Source organism: Monodelphis domestica, chromosome 2 (genome assembly GCF_027887165.1).
Source record: "Monodelphis domestica isolate mMonDom1 chromosome 2, mMonDom1.pri, whole genome shotgun sequence".
Taxonomy (NCBI): domain Eukaryota; kingdom Metazoa; phylum Chordata; class Mammalia; order Didelphimorphia; family Didelphidae; genus Monodelphis; species Monodelphis domestica.
In genome coordinates, this window is record NC_077228.1 from 134,048,514 (window position 1) to 134,068,781 (window position 20,268).

Genomic DNA, 20,268 nt, shown 5'->3' on the forward strand with positions numbered 1-20,268 from the left:
GCCTGAGAAGTAATGAGTTTCTGAACACTAGAGATATCCAACCAGAGGGTGGATGACCATTTGTCATGGATATTGTAGAAAAGATTTATGTATAAAAAAAAAAAAAGGTTTGGACCAGATAACTGTTAAGGGCTTTTCTAACCTAAGAGGCTGATTTTATAATTCACAAAACTCTACTCTGGCACTTTGTCATGGTGTGAAGGTGACTTTAGATTCTCAAAAGCTATGCCAACAGAGTGCAAGTTCTGCCAATCTCTGTCATGCTGGAAAAGATTCAAGTATGGTCCTGGCAACATACTAAGTCCAGAGTCCAAATAACCACCAAGCTAAGTACGGAGAAGCACGTCACATCCCCAGAAGTACTAGGGAATAAATTCCTTGACCATTACAATCTCTGAAACAAAGAATGTCAAATTTCCCCAAACCTGTGGTCTCCTTTTCTGTTTCTTCAATAAGTGTGGTAGAATGGGGACAAAGTAGGCTAAGAATCACATGATGTTTATGGACTGTTCATAAATATTCTTTTAACTATTGGTCTTCTAAATGTGAGCTATTCCTCCAATGACCAGTAGATCAATATGTTCTTGGAAGAACTCAACTACATCAATATTGATGTTCTTGCTATAAATGAAACTGGAAAGCAAAGGGACGTAGCTGCTAAATGGATAGATGACTCACAGATTTGCCTTTGGAGAGGCCAACCACGGAGTTATCTGATAAGACCAACAAGACTGAATTATCATTTCATGGGACACTTGGTCATTCCATTTTGCAGTACTCATGATGAATGTAAGCAAAGGTAGGATCATAAAGATAATCATAGTTCACTCACTAACCTCTCCTTCAGCGATTGAAGAAGTAATAGTCTTCTACAAAAAAATGACAAGATCCTTCAGAGCTTGTCAATATATAGTTTGATATTTCTTGATTTCATTACAAATATAGGCACTTTCAGTTAATACTTGCTATGTGCCAAGAACTGTGCTAAGAACTGAAAATAGAAATATTAGCAAAAAATATAGTTCCTGCCTCCAAGTAGGTGATATTCAAATAAGAAAAGACAATGCATAAAAGGAAACTGGAGGTGGGGGAGAAGGAAGGAAGGTACCCATTATAGGGCCAAGAGGGAGAAATTCAAAATTCAGTCTGGTGAGAAAAGAACACAGGGTTATAAGGAAAAATGGGCGTGAGGGAGATACATTGGACAGTATTGTTCAGGTTTAAGAAACTAAAAGGTTCAAAGGCCTACAGATTCATCAAGTCAGTATATCACGATATATATCGTATATTATGAATGCTTCCTTTAAGAAGAAAGTTGAAAGGTATTAGATATGACATATAAATTATCATTGAAATATATTCAAATGCCACCATCAAAAAATAAATAAAATTAACTATATCTTAATGAACAGGAAATGCCTATTTACTGATTTTGGAATAGATCTTGGAATTATATCAGAAAAAAAAGCAGCCTATGTACACTCAAATCATCTACTTGTAACAAAGGTGAAAATCAACACAGCATACTAATCAGGAGATGGCCCTGTATATAGCAGCAACAAAATTAAGCTGACCTATTCAAAGAAACTGTCAAAATGGAAAATGGAGGAAAAGTTAAGATGCTGGCCTTGAGTTATTTGCATGCAGTCACCACACTGAAAAGAATAAAAAGAACTCAAGAGCTGCCTTAGCCAGCAAATACTTGCTCTTCTTGCTAAGTAAAGAGAAAGATGGCAGCCAAGGGCAATAGTAGTTTAGAATGTAAAATCATTTGTAAAATACTATAGAGGATGAAAGCAGAAAATTATAAGCAATATCACTTTGTGAAACACAGTGTAGCGGGTGTCTCTCTGGGCTCTAACCAAGAGCAGACTGCTATGTCTCTATTGTGGGGTTCTATGGATTCCCCTAAGGGGCTGAGGTATCTCTTTTTTAATGCCTAGGCTCCAACCCCTTTCTGGGAATGTTCCCTCCCACCATTAGTCACCAATGAGTAATGTTCCATTGTTGTTGTTCAATCATCTCTCTTTGTGATCCCTTTAGGGGCTTTCTTGGCCAAGACTGGATTGGTTTGCCATTTCCTTCTACAGCTCATTTTACAGATGAGGAAACTGAGGCAAACAGGGTTAAGTGACTTAAGCAGGGTGGCCCAGCCAATAAGCATCTGGGGCCAGATTTGAACTCAGGAAAATGAGTCTTCCTGACTCTAGACCCAGCAATCAATCCAGTACTCCACCTAGTTGCCCCTGAGTAGTGTCCTACTTTCATTTAACATTGACTTCTTTTAACATCAACTAGCTTTTATAAAGGAGTATTTACTCTGAAGATATAGCAATAAAACTCTACAATTGACTCTCTGCAACACTTGGGAAAATATTTCCCCCTATATCACTTCTATCTCTGGAGATAGTGGGCCCAGAATTAACACAGTTTCTACCTAGCATTGGTCCCATCAAATATACATCCAAATTCAGCATCACTGCCAAATGAATCCTATTCTCAAATACAGATGAGCTGGGTCCTAAAGATCACTCCACCCTCCTTGAGGCATCCGTGTTGGACTAGCTGCACAACCTGTAATATTTTAAATGGATTTGACAAATATAAGAATTTTAAAATTGTGATCGCCATTTATAATAATTAAATATTAAGTCATGAGAGTGTTAGCTTTAGTAGCTTTATTACAGCAAAATAGTGATAGTAAGAGAGGGAAATGTAGGAAGGAGGTAGAAAATATTGCCTAGCTAAAAATATCCTAAGTCCAGGTCCAAGTGCCTTCAGATCTTGAATAAGAATGCAAATGTGAATCTCACCAGCCCACAACAGTGTCTCCAGCCAGGTGTTTCAACCACCAAAGACCTATGCCAAAGAGGATGAGCCACAAAGGGCAATTTCTCATGCCAAAGAGGCAAGAGTCTCACCCAAGTTAGAGTCCCTCTTCAGGCCAAGTCTCCAACACAGAAAACCGAATCTTCACCAGAATTCAAAGTCCAAATCAGGAAACCGAAATCTAAAGCTGCCCAAGAGCCTCACCAGAACTCATGACCTTGAGGCAAAAGATGGCACAAATGCCCCAGGGTCCCAGCAGCTCCTGCTTATATATAGTTTTCTCCACCCATAAGATCTCTTCCTCATATCTCAGAAATCAATCACAGTCTCCCAATTTGTCTAATACTGCTTGGAGTGGGGCAGTGCTTGTGTTCTTTTAAGGTATGAAGTTCCTTTTCTAGTAAAAGGTTCTTACTAAGTGTTAATGACTAACTAAGTGTGAAAGGCAGGGTACTCCAGGTTCTTGACTGATTAATTTAAAATAGATAAAGAGAGTTTAAATTCTCTTTCATAAACCCAATGTGAACTGTTCTCCAGAATTCCTGGACACCAGGGCTTCCAGCTAGCTCATTCTCCTGATCTTCCACCTCCATGGTTTTAAGGCAAGCAGCCTCAAATGAGAAGATGGCATAAAGTCTCTCTAGATAGATAGAAAGACAGACAAAGGCAGACAAATGGATGGATGGATGGATGGATGGATGGATGGGGTAGATGGATGGGGTGGATGGATGGTTAGAGAGACAGAGAAGAGACGGAGACAGAGAGGTCTCTTACTGGATGCAATCAGCCAAGAAGTCAACAAAATGAAGCCACACCCTAAAAGACCAAGGCAGACTAATGCCTTTTCAATATACCCCCAAATCTAGTTCTACAACCACAGCCAAAAAGGCTGCCATTCCAGTTAACAGGTTAGAATGAATTCTAGAATATCTAAGCATGCTCCAAAGTCTCTCTCACTCACTACATCCATCACAAGCCTCCCAGAAACAGATTCATCAGCCTTAGTAGAACTCCATACAAGCTCATAGGGACTGAGTTCACTCATAAGCCATTGCTACAACAGAAGAGCTGGGCATACAAAAATACTCTTCCAGAAAGCATGGCATGAGACTCACTTAATCAATGGATCAGCATAAAGCCTTCTATGTGCCAAGCATTTGCTAGAGGCCAAGGATGTAAAGGCAAAAAAAATGAAACAATCCTTTCCCTCAAGGAGCTTATGACTTATTGAGGGAAATAGCACATACATAAATAAGTAAATACATAATGTATGCAAATAAAATGCAAAGTAATTTTTTAGTGGGGAGACACTAGGAGCTATGAGGAAATCAGGAAAGACTTCACGAGTATTTTTTTAAAACCCTTGCCTTCCTTTTTAGAATCAATACTTGTGTATTTATTTGATGCAGAAGAGCAATGAGGGCTAGGTAATGGGGCTTAAGTGACTTGCCCAGGGTCACACAGTTGGGAAGTGACTGAAGCTATCTCTAGGTCTAGCTCTCAATACACTGAGCCACCTAGCTGTCCCACAGGCTTCATGAGTTTTGAAATCAGCTAATGATTTTCTGATGTGCAAATAAAAATTCAGGCAGCAGAATGGTACAGTGGATAAATGTCTGGTTTTAGAGTCAGGAAGACTCTAAGTCACTTAAGTCATTTAAACTCTCACAGTCTCAGTTTCCTCATCTGTAAAATCAGAATAATAATAGCATCTGCCTCCCAAAGTTGTTAGGAGGAACAAATGAGATAATGTTTGTAAAGTACTGTAATAGTAAAATTAGGACTCTGGTCCTTGGAATTTTTTTCCAGGTATCAACATTTTTAATAGATCTAAAAATAATAAGAGATAACATGTACATTGTAATGATGAGAAATAAAACAAGGGAAATAAAGTAAACAACATTGTTTTAATTAAAATAGAATAATAAAGACTAATTTTCTAAGACTCCCTTCAGTTTCTTGCTTCCCAAAACCATTTCTCTTCATTAAAACTGGTTTGTCATAGAATTTAATAAAGTTTATTAGAATTACTTGGATAGGTAAAAGATGAGAAATAAGTAGAAAGACAGAATAAAGTAGCCTAATAAAGTTCCCACAGGGCCAGTTCAGCATGACCCCCAGCAGCAGCTTCCTTGTCAGGACACCAGAGACAGAGAGTGTGAACACTTCTCCATTTGCCCCTGTTATCCTCCCTTTTACATCAGGTTCAAATTCAGAGGCATGTCCAGATCAAGTTCAGAGTCCTGTAGCCTATGCTAGGTGACAGAAGTGATGTGAATCCAGGAAAGAGGAAAGGGCAAATTTTTTTCTTCACACAGTACTATTTTGTTGTTGTTATTCAGCCACGTCTGACTCTTTGTGACCCAATTTGGGGGTTTTTGTGGCAAAGACTGGAGTGGTTTGTTATTTCCTTCTCCAGCACATTTTACAGATAAGGAAACTGAGACCAATAGCATTAAATGATTTGCCCAGGGTCACAGAACTAGTAAGTGTCTGAGACTAGGTTTGAACACATGAAGATGAGTCTTCCTGACTCCAGGGCCAGCACTCTATCCATTATGCCACTGCACAGCCCTTGTAAAGCACTTTGAAACCCTTAAAATGCTACATAAATGCCAGCCTTTGTCATTAGCTATGGGGTAGAGCTTCCAGAAGACATGGGGAAGGTACTGTAAAAAGGCACAGAGACAAGAAGTTGAATATCATCCCTTGTTGCCTGTCCTTTATTTGCAAAGAGACATCTTTACCTATGCTTGAATTGGATTTAAGTAAGGCAGAGTTTCTTGAAGTCATAAGCCTCCCTCTCTCTTCCAGAGCCATCAAATATCAGTAGCAAAAAGTCAGCATGTAAATAAATAAATTTTTAAAAACAAAATTAAAAAAAAAAGTCGGGATGACTGGTGATGGCCCAGGATGCAATGGATGACGTGGATATCTTGGATCTGACCAAGCTCTAGGAGCTCCACGGGCCTGCTTCAGTTGCCCTCATGGAACATCATGGCCATCATGGAACAAATTGTTCTCATCCACCCATCCTTCGAGGGAAAGTCTTCATATGCTTGGGGTAGATAGCCCATTAACTCACCAACAGGTTGGAGGCCTGTCACTTCCCCTCAACCTGACTTAGCCCATCTGCCAAGATGGTTCACTGGGATGCATCTGCTTCTTGGAATCACAAGTGAGAGTTGGAGGAAAGGTGGACACTAATGGTGGATAAGTATCCCTGAAAGAGGCTCAGAAAGCCCATAGTTTTCCTTGAATACCCATACAAATAGCAAGCATAACAAGTAGACCAGTTTGGTGGAAACGTAAGGTCCGTAAAGGCAAGTACTGTGTAATAATAAGTATTACTGTTATTATTACTATTGAAGGAATAAATAAAATAAGTCATTATTTTTTCGTGAATAATACATTTATTATAAATAATAGAATAAAGAGAAATAAAAGGAAAGACAGATTGGAGCCAAACCATGAAGGGTTTAAATAAATAATTTAATCATTAAATATAATAAATATATAAATGAAATAAATACATAAATGAATTAATAATAAATTAATTAATTTAGTTTAATTAATTAAATAGAAAACAGAGGCAACTACATTTTGGCCTGGAGGCAATAGGGAATGAAGGAAGCTTTTAAAAATTTTTTTGAATGTTGCATGATCCCAAGAGCATTCATAGGTAAAGTTGGCAGAATGATAACAAATAGATGGAAAATAGAACATGCTTGCCAGGGTCTTTTAATAGTAATCTTTTTCATTATCAGTGAGAAATGAATAGCCACATTTGTTCCCTAGCACTTCAGTCCTTAGATAGTATACAAGGAAGAACTGTCCCTTAAGAAGAGAATGTCAGAAAAAGCATCCTTGATCAAGTAGATATTTAAGGGAATGGATGCTAAAAGTAGCATACCTTTGAAAACCTAATGAACTTTATAAAAACTAGCTTGAAGAGGTGAGAATAACAAAAAATATATAAAATATGATCCTATGAAAAGGCACTTGCAAAGCCATAAACAACTCCTGTATGCCACAGGCCTATTTTCTTAGTAGGTGAGTGTTGGTGGAAAAGACAGAGTTCTGGGTCTGGAGTTCAGAATACCAAAGTTCAAATCCAATTTCAAAAATGTCCTAGCTTTGTGACCCTGGACAAGTCACTTAGGCTCTATTTGCTTTGATTTCTTCAGTGTAAGATAGGGATAATAATAGTAACCTTGAATAAATTTATAATAAATAAATAAACCTTGAATAAAACTAACATTGTTATGAGAATAAAATGAGATAATATTTGTATAAAGTGCTCTGAGCATAGTAGGTGCTAAATAAGTGCATTTCCTTTCCTTCCTTTTCATCTTTATAATGTTTTTTATGAAAATTATTGAAGCAAGAATGGGGAAAAAATCACTAAAAGGAAGTCAAACCTTGAATAACTGGGGGGGGGGGGTGGAATGCCCTGGAAAATAGATTAATGAAGCATGGCTAGGTCCTAGATCAAGGAAGTTGGTTTTCAGTCACATCTGGCTCTTCGTGACCCCATTTGGAGTTTCTCAGCAAAGATATCTGAGTGATTTATTATTTCCTTCTCCCACTTTTTTACAGATGAGAAAACTGAGGCAAACAGGGTTAAATGACTTGCCCTGTGGTCAAACAACTAGTTCTGTCTAAGGCTAAATGTGAACTTCCTGATTCCAAGTCTAGAGCCCTATTTATGTACCACCTAGCTTCCCCAGGACAACAAGCAACAAGAAAAAAATGCTAAGACTGTGCTAGAGCAAATTTTCTTAGAGCAAGAAATGCTTGATGGGATCAGGGCACTCATCTTCTCAAGAACTTCTGTCTCCTGTCTCAATGTAAGCCTTTCCTCCAGCTTCCCATCCTGACACCTTTCTACCCACAGACACTATAATATAATCTATTTTGTTACTCAAACATTTCTAATAACCTGAAGGCATTATAGGCATATATGGGCATATGGCTCCTGTATACATATACACCTATACACATGCATAAATTAACTATATAATTATATATGTATATATAAATTACCTATGCACCTATATACATACAAATTACATTTATATGTTACCTATATGCCTATATATACACAGATATACATATACACCTATATACATATAAATTACCTATATACATATATACATATAAATTACTGTAAGGGCAGGTTGCAAAGGGAAAAATGGAACATTGAAAGAAGAGGTGATTGACAGAAAAGACCGTTGAGAGCAGAGGATGTTGGGAGAGAAGAATAGATATAGAGGAGCTCCATGAAGAATTCTGGGCTTTTAAACGGAGATCTCAAAGAGAAAGGAAGCATATTCCTTGCTGGAGATCTTGCCAAGAACCAATAGAAGATTCACATGTGCTTAGCCCCAGTCTACTCCTTCAAAGTATTTCTACAGCATTGTACCTCTGAGAACATCTCTCCTGAGTGTCAAGACTCTTCAGACCTGAGAGGGTCGTGCGTGGACTCTCTGCCTGAGAGCTTGGCTGTCTCCCCTTTGCCTTTTGCACCTGCTCAGATTATTTCTTAGCCCCAGTAATATTAAAAATAGGAGTGAGAGAAATAGTGGGAAAGGAAAGGAGAAACTCTGGTTGGTTTGACAGCTGCCAGAGTGAAGGACCTTTAGGGACATAGATCAGGGACCCTGATTCCCTCATTCTAACTCCCCAACTTTCCTTATAGCCATTCCCCATTAAACCTTCTGACACGCAGTCAGATATTTTCAAGTGGCTCATTTCTAGGAGCTAAAGGAAGGTAACTCATTGTGGCTACAGATCAGCCATAACAGAGTGCTAATCAAGACTCCTCCCCTGCTGAGTCAAAGACTTGGGGGAAGCTTGTCTCCATGACCTCCTCATGCCAGGGAATTGGGGGTACCCCATACTTCACCTGATAGGGAAGACCTTATTTCATTTTCCTATCACCCTCACATAACAGAGGAACCTGTTTCCTGAGTAGCACCCCTTGACAGCACTACCCAGGAGTGAGTGAGAGAGAGAGTAGGAGTCAGCCCATCAAGGCTCCTACTACTCAACACTTTCCTCCTTCACAAGCTCCTTTTTAGACCATCTTTAATCACCCTGAAAGTAACACCAGTGCCAAGTTCATTTATAGCATTACCTCTGTATGTTTCCTCTACACCTATATGCATATAGATTACCTGTACATCTCTATATAAATCACCTATATGCCTACATATACATATACATCTGTGCCTATATGTATATAAATTACCTATATACTATATGTTACCCATATACCTATATAAATATAAATTATCTGCATACCTATATATACAGATATAGAGATATACCTACATACATATAAATTCTCTATATACATTTATGTTACCTGTACACCTATACACATAAATTACGTATATAAGTTACCTATAAACCTATATATGTGTAAACAACCATAAGAGGGAAATCATGGTGTTAAAGCACCACCAAAAGGAAATGAAGGGGATAAAGGGAAAAGATGTAAAACATAACTAGAAGCAAGGCTATCCATAATAGTTGGTTTTTCAGTTGTGTCTGACTCTTTATGACCTCATTTTGGGGATTTTTATCATAGATACTAGAGTCGTTTGCCATTTCCTGCTCCAGCTCACTTTACAGATGAGGAAACTGAGGCAAACCAGGTTAAATGACTTGCCCTGGGTCACATCGTTAGTAAGTGTCTGAAGCCAGATTTGAACTCATGAAAAGGAGCCTTCCTGCCTCCAGCCCCTGAACTCTAACCTGATAAGAGTTGATGAACTAGTACTATTTCAAGATGTGTGGCAGGAAAAGACAGTTTAACTGGTACAGCCTCCATTCCCCATGACAACCTCTTACTACAATGGTATCTTTTAGAGTTAACTGCTTCCCTGTTCTGCATCCCAACCTCCTTATAAGGTCCTTCGGAAAATAGCTTCCTTTTACTGGTCCTATAGAGAACTGGGCAGGCAGTTTCACTCTGATGTCATTCTAGTTCCTTGTCTAAAATGATCGATAAGGTCAAGCCCTGAGAGTGTCGGAGCAAGGGACTGGAATGTGGGTGCCCCATCTCTACCCCAAATCCTCTGTTCAGCCCATTTTGGTCTCAGCAGCCACACAGTGTGACTGTCCAGGCTAGCAGCTGCTTTCTTCCTTCTCTTGTGAGCAGCAATAAAATTTGTTAAATCTATCTCTGTGTGGAATAAGCTTTTCGCATGGACTCTCCAGCACCACAAAGAGTCACTAGGAAAACCTGAAAAAAGACTTCCCTAGTCTGTTAAAGGATACTCCAGATCTCAGTCAGAGCTTCATTCTTTCAGTTTAAACCTTTATGTAGGTCTATTAAAAAACAGAGGCAGCTATATGGTGCTGTGGATAGAGCACCAAGCCTGGAGTCAAGAGGACCTGAGTTCAAATCTAACCTAAGATACTTCCTAGCTATGTGACCCTGGACAAGTCACTCAATCCTATTTGCCTCAGTTTCTTCATGTATAAAATGAACCAGAGAAAGAAATAGAAACTACTCCAATATCTTTGCTAAGAAATTCCCAGATGGGGTCACATAGAGTCAGACACAACTGCATGATGACAAAAAAACTTACCTCTCAGATTTGTTGTGGGGATTAATTGAGATAATATTTATAAAGCACTTAGCACAGTATCCGGCAGAGTGGGAGTTAAATGAGTATTTCCTTCATTTCTTCCTACAATAACCTTTTATTCATTTTTTTTTTACCAATTATAAGTAGTAACAGATTTCCACACAAATTTTCCTAAGATACATGATCAAACTTATCTCCCTCCCTGCCCCTTCCCTTCCCCATCTCGGTGCTGGCAGGTGATTTGATCTCAGTTATATGTGTATTATTATGCAAATATATTTCCATATTGTTCATTTTTGCAAATAATCTTATAAAGCCAAATAATGTTTTATATATAAATATATATGTAAACCCAAATACACAATTGAAAAATGGTATGCTTTGCTCTGCATTCTGACTCCCACAGTTCTTTCTCTGGAGGAGGATAGCATTCTACTATGATAGCCTTTATCTAAGGACCCTGGCCTACCCCATATCCCCTCCCCATTCTGGTAGTTGAAAGGGGAACAAAATGTGAGCACTCAAGCTCCTTCTGTAACTTGTCCACTATGGCCAAAGGCAATGGATGTGAGGGGAGGCCAGAAGAAGCATAATAGGACAGATATGTATCCTATCTGAATAAATATAGAGTTAGTGTGGTACAGAGGAGAGTGCAGACTTTGGGAGTCAGAGGACCTGGTTTCAAATTGTCTCTGATACTACTGCTCTTCCTTGGACAAGTTCCTTGAGTTCTCTAGGTCTCAGGAGTCTTCTCTAGATCCATGATCTAGAGAAAGATTGTCTTCTTTTCCTTGCAATCTTACCTAGTCTCTTAAGGTTCCTTCAACCAGAATTGAGTCTCTGTAAGGCAGACTTGAGGATAAATTCACTAAGAAGAACCCAAGGGCAATCCCCAACGCTGGCTTATAGATTGAGCTTTTCTACCAACCTGGAGAATGGCACCCTCGATACGTGTTAATTAACACTAAAGATCAATGTCTGTCTATTTGTACCTTGAGGAAAGTCATCTTCCTCCAGAGGATCCAGATATTAAAAGGCAGCTCTATCTCACTGGGAGCTTTACTTCTCAAATTCAATTTTTTAAAGATATTAAATGGAGTTTTCTTTGTGTTAATTTTCTATATCATATCTATATCTTTCTAGGGATTAGGGAGTTTCTAAATGGCTCATTCAAACCAAATATCTTAATTTTCTATTATGAATTGTAGTATGATGTGCTCTGTTAGGATTAGTGCCCAGATATGATTCTAGTAAAAGCCAGCCCTCGGAAAAATTGTGAAATCGGTAAAATTCTGGGTTCCCAGACTCACGATTCTCTGTCCTTTTTCTTCTCAGTGATAACACAAGCTTTCTCTCTTGAATACCAAGTCTACTTCTACATCTCTGCTCCCTTTCCAAAATCTTGCAGAAAGAGTAGACAACTCATTTATGAGGTATAAATGACGGATAACAGTTTAGAGTGTAACTATTGTTGAACTTATTTGTATTTTAATTGTTGCTGTTTAGTTTCTGTCCTCTGGGGCTCTGTGTGACCTCATTTGGGATTTTCTTGGAAAGATACTAGAGTGGTTTGTCATTTCCTTACAAATAAGGAAAGTGAGGTAAACAAGATTAAATGACTTGCCCAGGGATATATAGCTAATAAGTGAAATGAGATCAGATTTGAACTCAGGTCTTTCTGACTCCAGGTGTGGCACTCTATCCATTGCACCACTTTGCAGCCCAAAAGATATCATTATTACAGTTCTAATGCTCTCTTCACCTCTCCTCAGCCCCAATTTTAAATAATGTTCCAGTGACAAGGAAAGTGGTCATTCTGAAAGGGGTAAAAGAGATGGCTGCCCTCTCCACAGCAAATCTGAACTCCCTTTTTTTGGTGGAGGAGAAGACTTATAGGTTTGGGGGAAAGGAGAAAGTCTAATATGGTGAAGAGCTTTGAAACCACTGTTCAGCAGTCATAGCTACACAGTGGAAAGAAACTGGCCATTTGTCCCAATACTCAAACCTTTAATAGGTTCTGGTATCAATCCATCAACAAGCAATTAATAGACAGCTAGTGGATAGAAGACCATATCTGAAGTCAGGAAGATTTAGCCTCAGATATTTCCTAGTTGTGTGGCTTAAACCTGTTTGCAAAAAAAAAAAATTCCTTAAAACTATTAAAATTTAAAAAATAATTAAATTAATTTTAAGTTAAAATGTAAGTTTTTTCATTAAAATTATATTAAAATTATTAAGTACCTACTATGTGTCAGGCACTGTACTAAGCACTGAGGTTAGAATGTATAACTATCAGGTGAAAGTCTATGCTCTCATGTAGTCAAGGAGTCTATATATGGGTTGGGAGCAGTGTGGGAGGGAGGGAGGTAATGCAACATGTTTACAGATAACTAAAAACAGAATATATAAATATATGGGAAGGGGCAAAGCACACCAGTACCTGGGGAACCAGGCAAGATCCTTTGAAGAAAGTAGCTCTTGGACTAAGTCTTGTCAAAAAATAGAGGTGAGAAGGAAGACCATTCCAAGCATAGGAGATGCAAAACAATGAGTGGGGGGGGGGGGGTGGAAGAGACAGAGAGAGACAGAGACAGAGAGACACAGAGAGAGAGAGAGCATGTCTTTCTTCACAGGAAACAATAAGCATGCTAATTTGGCTTGAGCATTTATATAGTGCTTAAAAAGTTTTTTTTTAATTTTTATATCTTATTTTTCCATTTACATGTATTAATAATTTGCATCATTATGTTTTCCAAAATTATAAGATCCAAACTGTGTCCCTCCCTCCTTTTCCTCCCTACTCCAGGAGATGGTAAGCAATTTAATCTGGGTTATACATGTATTTTCATGCTAAACTTACTTCCATATTGGTTATTGTTGTAAGAGAATACTCATATAAAACAAAAATCCCAAAATAAAAAACACAAACTAAAATTTAAAAATCATATGTTTTGATCTACATTCCAACTCCAATAATTCTTTCTCTGGAGATGGATAGCATCTGTTGTCCTAAATCCTTTAGAATTGTCCTAAATCGTTGTATTGCTGAGAGTAACTAAGTCTATCATAGTTGATCATCTCACATTGCTGTGGCTGTGTTCAATGTTCTCCTGGTTCTGCTTATTTCACTCTGCATCAGTTCATGCAGATCTTTCCATCTTTTTCTGAAATCATCCTGCTGCACCATTTCTTACAGCACAGTAGTATACCATCACCAATATGTACTACAATTTGTTCAACCATTCCCCAATTGATGGACATCTCCTTAATTTCCAATTCTTTGCCACTACAAGAAGAACTGCTATAAATATTTTTATACAGCAGGTCCTTTTTCCCATTTTTAAAAATCTCTTTGGGATATGGACCTAGAAATAGCATTATAGGATCAAAGGGTATGCACAGTTTTATAGCCTTTGGGGCATAGTTCCAAATTCCAGAATGAATGGATCAGTTCACAACTCCACCAACAATACCACATCCACTCCCAATTTTGCCACACCCCTCCAAAATTTATCATTTTTCTTTATTGTCATATTGACCAATCTGATAGGGGTGAGATAATACCTCAGAGTTGCATTTCTCTCATGAAGAGTGATTTAGGACATTTTCTCTTATGGTTATTTGTAGTTTTGATTTCTTTATCTGAAAAGTGCTTATTCATATCCTTTGATCATTTGTCAATTACAGAATGGCTTGTGTTCTTAAAATTTTGACTCGGCTCTCTATATATTTGAGAAATAAGACCTTTATCAGGGAAATCTGCTGTAAAATATTTTTTTTCCAGTTTGTTGTTTCCCTTCTAATCTTGGTTACATTGGCTTTGTTTGTACAAAACATTTTTAATGTAATCAAAAATTATTCATTTTAGGTTTCATAATATTCTCTTTTATTTGGACATAAATTTTTCCCTTCTCCATAGATCTATCAAGTAAACTATTCTATGCTCCCCTAATTTGTTTGTAGTATCATTGTTTATACCTAAGTCATATACCCATTTTGACCTTATATTGGTAGAGGGTAGTGACAGCAAAACTTTTAGAGAGGTGAGTAATGTGAGAAATATCCTCAAATACAGGTGGAGAAGGAAAGGAGATCAGCCCTGCCCTGTGTCCCTCTGGCTTTCTAGTAATGTACTCTGGTGAACTCTGTGCTGGGACCATGGGACGTGTGCCTACAGAGAGAGCTCTGAATACACTCTCGGGCACATGTGCCTTAGGTTTGCCACTACGGGTATAGGGTGTAAGATATTGGTCTATATCTAGTTTCTACCATACTGTCTTCCAGTTCTCCAAGCAGTTTTTGCCAAATAGTGAGTTTTTATCCCAAAAGCTGGGAAAATAAATATTTTAAGTGAATGACAACTATTATCAACAAGGCAAGGATCCACAACAACTCCAAGGGATTCATGATGAAAAAGGCTCTCCACCACCACAGAAGGAACAGTCTGAATGTAGATTGAAGCATGTTATTCACTTTGTTTCCTCCATGAGTTTTCCTCTAGTGTAAGCAATATGTGTCATGTTTCACAACATGGCAAACAGGTAAATATGTATTATATGATAATATATGTGCAATCTATATCATATAACCTACTTTCTTAGGTAGGGGGAAAGAGTAGGAAAAAGGAGGGGGAAAGGCTGAGACATAGATTTTTGGAAATAGCTAATGTGAGAATTTATTTCAGCTAAATAATCATATTTAACTTATTGCATATCTATAATATTTATCATAAAATTGTTATGTTACGTATTCTGTTATGTTACTTGGTTTAGAAATAACACTTACGTGCCCAGTTAAGTTACATAGTAGCTAACCACAGAGAATCTCTAGGTACTACTAGGCACATCAGAAAAGAGCATCAACCACTTTTAAATAAGAAATTTCCAACTCCAATCTGTCCCCTTTTCCTTTGGGAAATTGAAATCTAGGGGCTTTGGGGCAACAATCCCACTTTATGCCACTTGATGGAGCCAAAGCAACATCACAACTACTTCTTTGTGAAAATGTTCCCCGCATCCAGTGGGAGATGCTCGCCCCTGCCCTAACGCTTATCACAACTTCGCAAAAAAAAAAAAGACTCAAGTAAAACGGAATGTATTTTTTACCTTGAACATGTCATTGTACCATTAAAACTCATTTTGTAAGGAATGCCATTTATTAACCTCAAAATGTTTTCTGACCCACAAGGAAGTTAAGCAAAGGTGTATCTTCAAAAGTACCAATGCTCATACTTAGTTTCCATCCAGAGGGCTGTTCCTGAAAGACGTGAACTCAGAATGTTTCTATGCAGTGAATAAGAAAGGGCAATGAAAAGCTACAAGCAACAATTTGGGTTTAAAAAAAAAAAAAAAGCATCTCAAACCTATTGGCCAGGTCCTGCCTCCCTCAGAGGAGTCACTGAATCCAAATTAATGCAGTGGGAAGAGACAATGGGTCTTGAGTCAGGGGATCTGGGTTCAAATTCAGACACCACTGTTTAGTCTTTAAATAACCTTAGACAAGTCACATGATTTCTCTGAGTCTCTGTTTTTCATGTTTTTCATGAGGAGGGTGCAAAAAGTAAATTTGAAAGATCCCTTTCATTATTCCCTTCCTTATCCTATTATGAGTGAAGCAGAACTCCACAAAGGATCACAGCCTAATGTGGAAAAGAACATGCAAACAACTATATGAGAACAAGATGACACAGGAGAAACTGGGAATAATCAACAGAGTAAAGATACTAGCATTAAGCGATATCAGGCAAGGTTTTTTTGTGAAGATAGGATTTCTGCTGAGAATGGGAGGAAGACAGGAGGTACAGCTGAAGACAGAGAGAGTTTGAGGCATGGGAGAAATGTTCCAGACAGTGTGAAGGGGAAGCGTGCCTGGAAACTACAACACTGATGCCCTAATCCCTAGAGAGTAGGAGTGTGCCAGCCTCACTGTGCGGATCAGAACTGAGTTCTTTTCAGGTAGGACTCTCTAAACCCAAGGTTTGGCCCCATCCCAGCTCATCAGCAAGTTCGGAATCCCCAACATTTAAACATTTTTCAATTGTCTCAAATATTGAAGAATTTTTAAGGGCAGATCCTCCATGTTACTCTTGGTTTGCCTAGGAATGATCATATATAACTAACATTTTAAAGAGTGCAAAGAGTTTTTCATTAAGAATCAGTCTCACCTAACCCTTACTACAATCCTTTAAAGTCAAGTCTGCAGGTACTATAAGACCGTTTATGAGAAAGCCAAGTCTCAGAGAGTTGAGCCAAAGGCAGATAGCTTGGCAGAAGTGGGGGGCAGAGGTAAATTCACCCTTTTTTCTTTCTTGTGACTCCAAGTCCAACATCCTCTAATATTGTTTTCCCTCTTAATTGCTTAAAAAAAAACAAAAGTTCCATAAGGGGGAGCCTTCTTCTAAAGGCAAAGTCCCTTAAGAATGTAAGTTAAGGGGTAGCTAGATGGCTCAGTGGATTGAGAGCCAAGCCTAGGGATGGGAGATCCTAGGTTCAAATCTGACTTCAGACACTGCCTAGCTGGGTGACCTTAGGCAAGTCACTTAAACCCAATTGCCTAACTCTTACTGCTCTTCTGCCTTGGGACCAATACTTAATATTGATTTCAAGATGGAAGGGTAAGGGTTTAAAAAAAGAATATAAGTTACTTTTAGTCTCTCTTCAAAGAATACTTGGTTCACTTCCCACCCATCCCCTTCTGCCTTATGCTCTGGGAATAGTAATCAAATCAGTACCATTACTGCTTCTGGATTGGAGAGGTCAATTAACTCCTCAAGGCTCTAGTTACCATACTGGCAACTGGCTGGACCAAAATATACTTTCTTGGCCATCACTGCCCTAGGTCATGAGCTCTTTGGGGGAAAGGATTGTCTTGTTTTTTGCATTTGTATCTACAGTACTTAGCACACTGTCTAGCATAGTAAGTGTTTAATAATGCTTGTTTATGAGTTCATCCATTCATTTAAAAAAGTAGGGATGGTACATCCTATCTCATTTTAAACTATAGCTTCTGGGAAACTCCTCCTGGAGCCTACATCAGAGGCCTTTAAACCTTTCTATCCAGGCACTCACTCCCCTCAGCAAGAGAAAGGGGACCACAGATTTCCTGGTTCCTACTAAAGGCAAAGAGGATGACATGAAACACAGACATCGTGAGGAGATATTCCTTGGGCACCCAAGGTTAAATTCATTTTAAATGTTCATTTTTGTGTTTTCCAGATTAGGTTTAGATCCACAAAGTGGAAGAGGAAGAGAATGTAGGAGAAAGCACTTTAAAACACAGATACACATACAATATGTTTTTGTGTGGTTAGGAACTTGGATCAGCTTACAAACTACCTGGAAGCCCCATCCCAGGCACCAATGCTCCAGGAAGTACAGTCTGTGAAGATGCCTTTCCCTTCCATGGGATCCCAAGAGAAACTCTACCCTCCAGATGAGTCAGAGCATTAAGGCTGTTTACATTGACATGCCTGGGCCAGAACCACTGGGTGGACCCTTAGACAGCCCATCTCTCTGATGGGATATTTTGCAATGTTCCCTTATTTGGCAGGCAACATCTATAGAGCCATCTTTCCTGGAGAATTTCTGGAGAGAGTCTGATTCTGCCCCAAAGAGCAGAAGAGTGGGTTGGAAAGAATTATAGTCCCCAATCTTCACTGCTTTGAATTATGCCATCTTGAGGGAACTCCCTCCCTTCTTGAGTCATACAGGGAAGGAAGTGTCACTAACGAATTAAAGAATTTCTTTCCAGGATTTTAAATTATAGAGAGAGAGGTGTCAGTTTCTGCTAGGTGTCCCTGTTAAATGCCTTTGTGTTGGGGGAAATCTCTGACTTAGAGTGAAATCAGAGAGTTGAAATAGATGATCTCAGAGGTCCATTTCATTCTTCAGTTCTATGAATCTAGAGTTATCTCTGTTTCATGGAATCCCCAATTTCTACCAATATTCAGCTCAAGTGCTACCTTCTCTAGGAAGCACTCCCCAGATTCCCAGCTGGTGGTATCTTCTGCTCCTAGATTACCCTGTATCTCCTTTGTATGCTTTTTGTATTTATCATTACGGACAAATGTTATCCCCATTGAAATATAACTTCCTTGATAGTAGGGACTGTCTTGTTTTTGCCTTTGTTATCTCCATCTCTTCTCACAGAATGTGGCCTATAATGTTGCTTTTCAGTCATTTCAATTATGACTGAGTCTCCATGACCACATTTGGAGTTTTTCTTGGCAAAGATACTGGAGGGATTTCCCATTTCCTTCTCAGTTTGTTTTACAGATGAAGAACTGAGGCAAACAGGGGTTAAATGTCTTGCCTAGGATCACACATCTAGGATGAGTCTGAGGCCAGATTGGAATCAAGAAAGATGAGCCTTCCTCACTCCAAACCCAGCACTCTATCCCCTGCAGCAGGTAGCAGTTCTCTGGTATATAACAGGATCTAATAAATGCTTATAATTGCTTGACAGATTATTATGAAGGGAAACTTTCAATAAGGTTCATTCTGCCATTAGACACTGCCTAATCTAAAAAATTGCCTCAGGAGCAACTAAGTGATTCAGTGGATAGGGAGTGTAAAGATTAAAATTCTACCTGAGGCAGGTAGAAATTAGTTTCTCTCTGCAAGGAGTATTATAAATTTTTAGAGGTTTATTGAAGATTAAAGATTAAAGAAAATACAGGATAAGAACACGTGTCCAGGCCATAGAGTGGCCTAGACACAACCTCACATCATGAAAAAAGCCAGGCCTGCCCCAAAATGGAAGTCCAAGAGTCAAGAGCCCCTCAAAAGCCTTTGAATCAGCTTAAATACCTTCTCCATCTCGGCCCAGGTGAGATTACAAGGCATTCTGGGGGAAGTGGAGCAAAGGCTTGTGGGGATTGTAGTCCTGTATTCGAGTCTATTTTTTTACAGGAGTCAGGCCCAGAGACCAGAGGTTCTGAGTTCAAATTCAGCCTCAGACACTTTCTATCTATGTGATCCTGGCAAGTCACTTAACCCCAAATGCCTAACTCTTACTACTTTCTGCCTTGAAAAGGATACATAATATTGATTCTAAGACAAAAGGGAAAGGAAGAGAGAAATAGAAAGAAAGAAAGAAAGAAAGAAAGAAAGAAAGAAAGAAAGAAAGAAGAAAGAAGAAAGGAAAGAAAGAAAGAAAGAAAGAAAGAAAGAAAGAAAGAAAGAAAGAAAGAAGAAGAAGAAAGAAAGAAAGAAAGAAAGAAAGAAAGAAAGAAGAGAAAGAAAGAGAGAGAGAGAGAAAGAGGAGAGAGAGAGAGAGAGAGAGAGAGAGAGAAAGAAAGAGAGAGAGAAAGAAAGAAAGAAAGAGAGAAAGAAAGAAAGAGAGAGAGAAGAAAGAAGAAAGAAAGAAGAAAGAAAGAAAGAAAGAAAGAAAGAAAGAAAGAAAGGAAAGAAAGAAAGAAAGAAAGAATGAAGAAAGAAAGAAAGAAAGAAAGAAAGAAAGAAAGAAAGAAAGAAAGTAAGAAGAAAGAAAGAAAGAAGAAAGAAAGAAAGAGGAAAGAAAGTAGAAAGAAAAGAAAGAAAGAGAGAGAAGAGAGAAAGAGAGAAAGAGAGAAGAAAGAAAGAGAGAAAGAAAGGAAAGAAAGAAAGAAAGAAAGAAAGAAAGAAGAAAGATAGAAAGAAAAGAAAGAAAGAAAGAAAGAAAGAAAGAAAGAAAGAAAGAAAGAAAGAAAGAAAGACAAGAAAGAAAGAAGAGAGAGAGAGAGAGAGAGAAGAAAGAAAAAGGGAGGGAGGAAGGAAGGAAGGAAGGAAGGAAGGAAGGAAGGAGAAGAAGGAAGGAAGGAAGGAAGGAAGGAAGGAAGGAAGGAAGGAAGGAAGGAAGG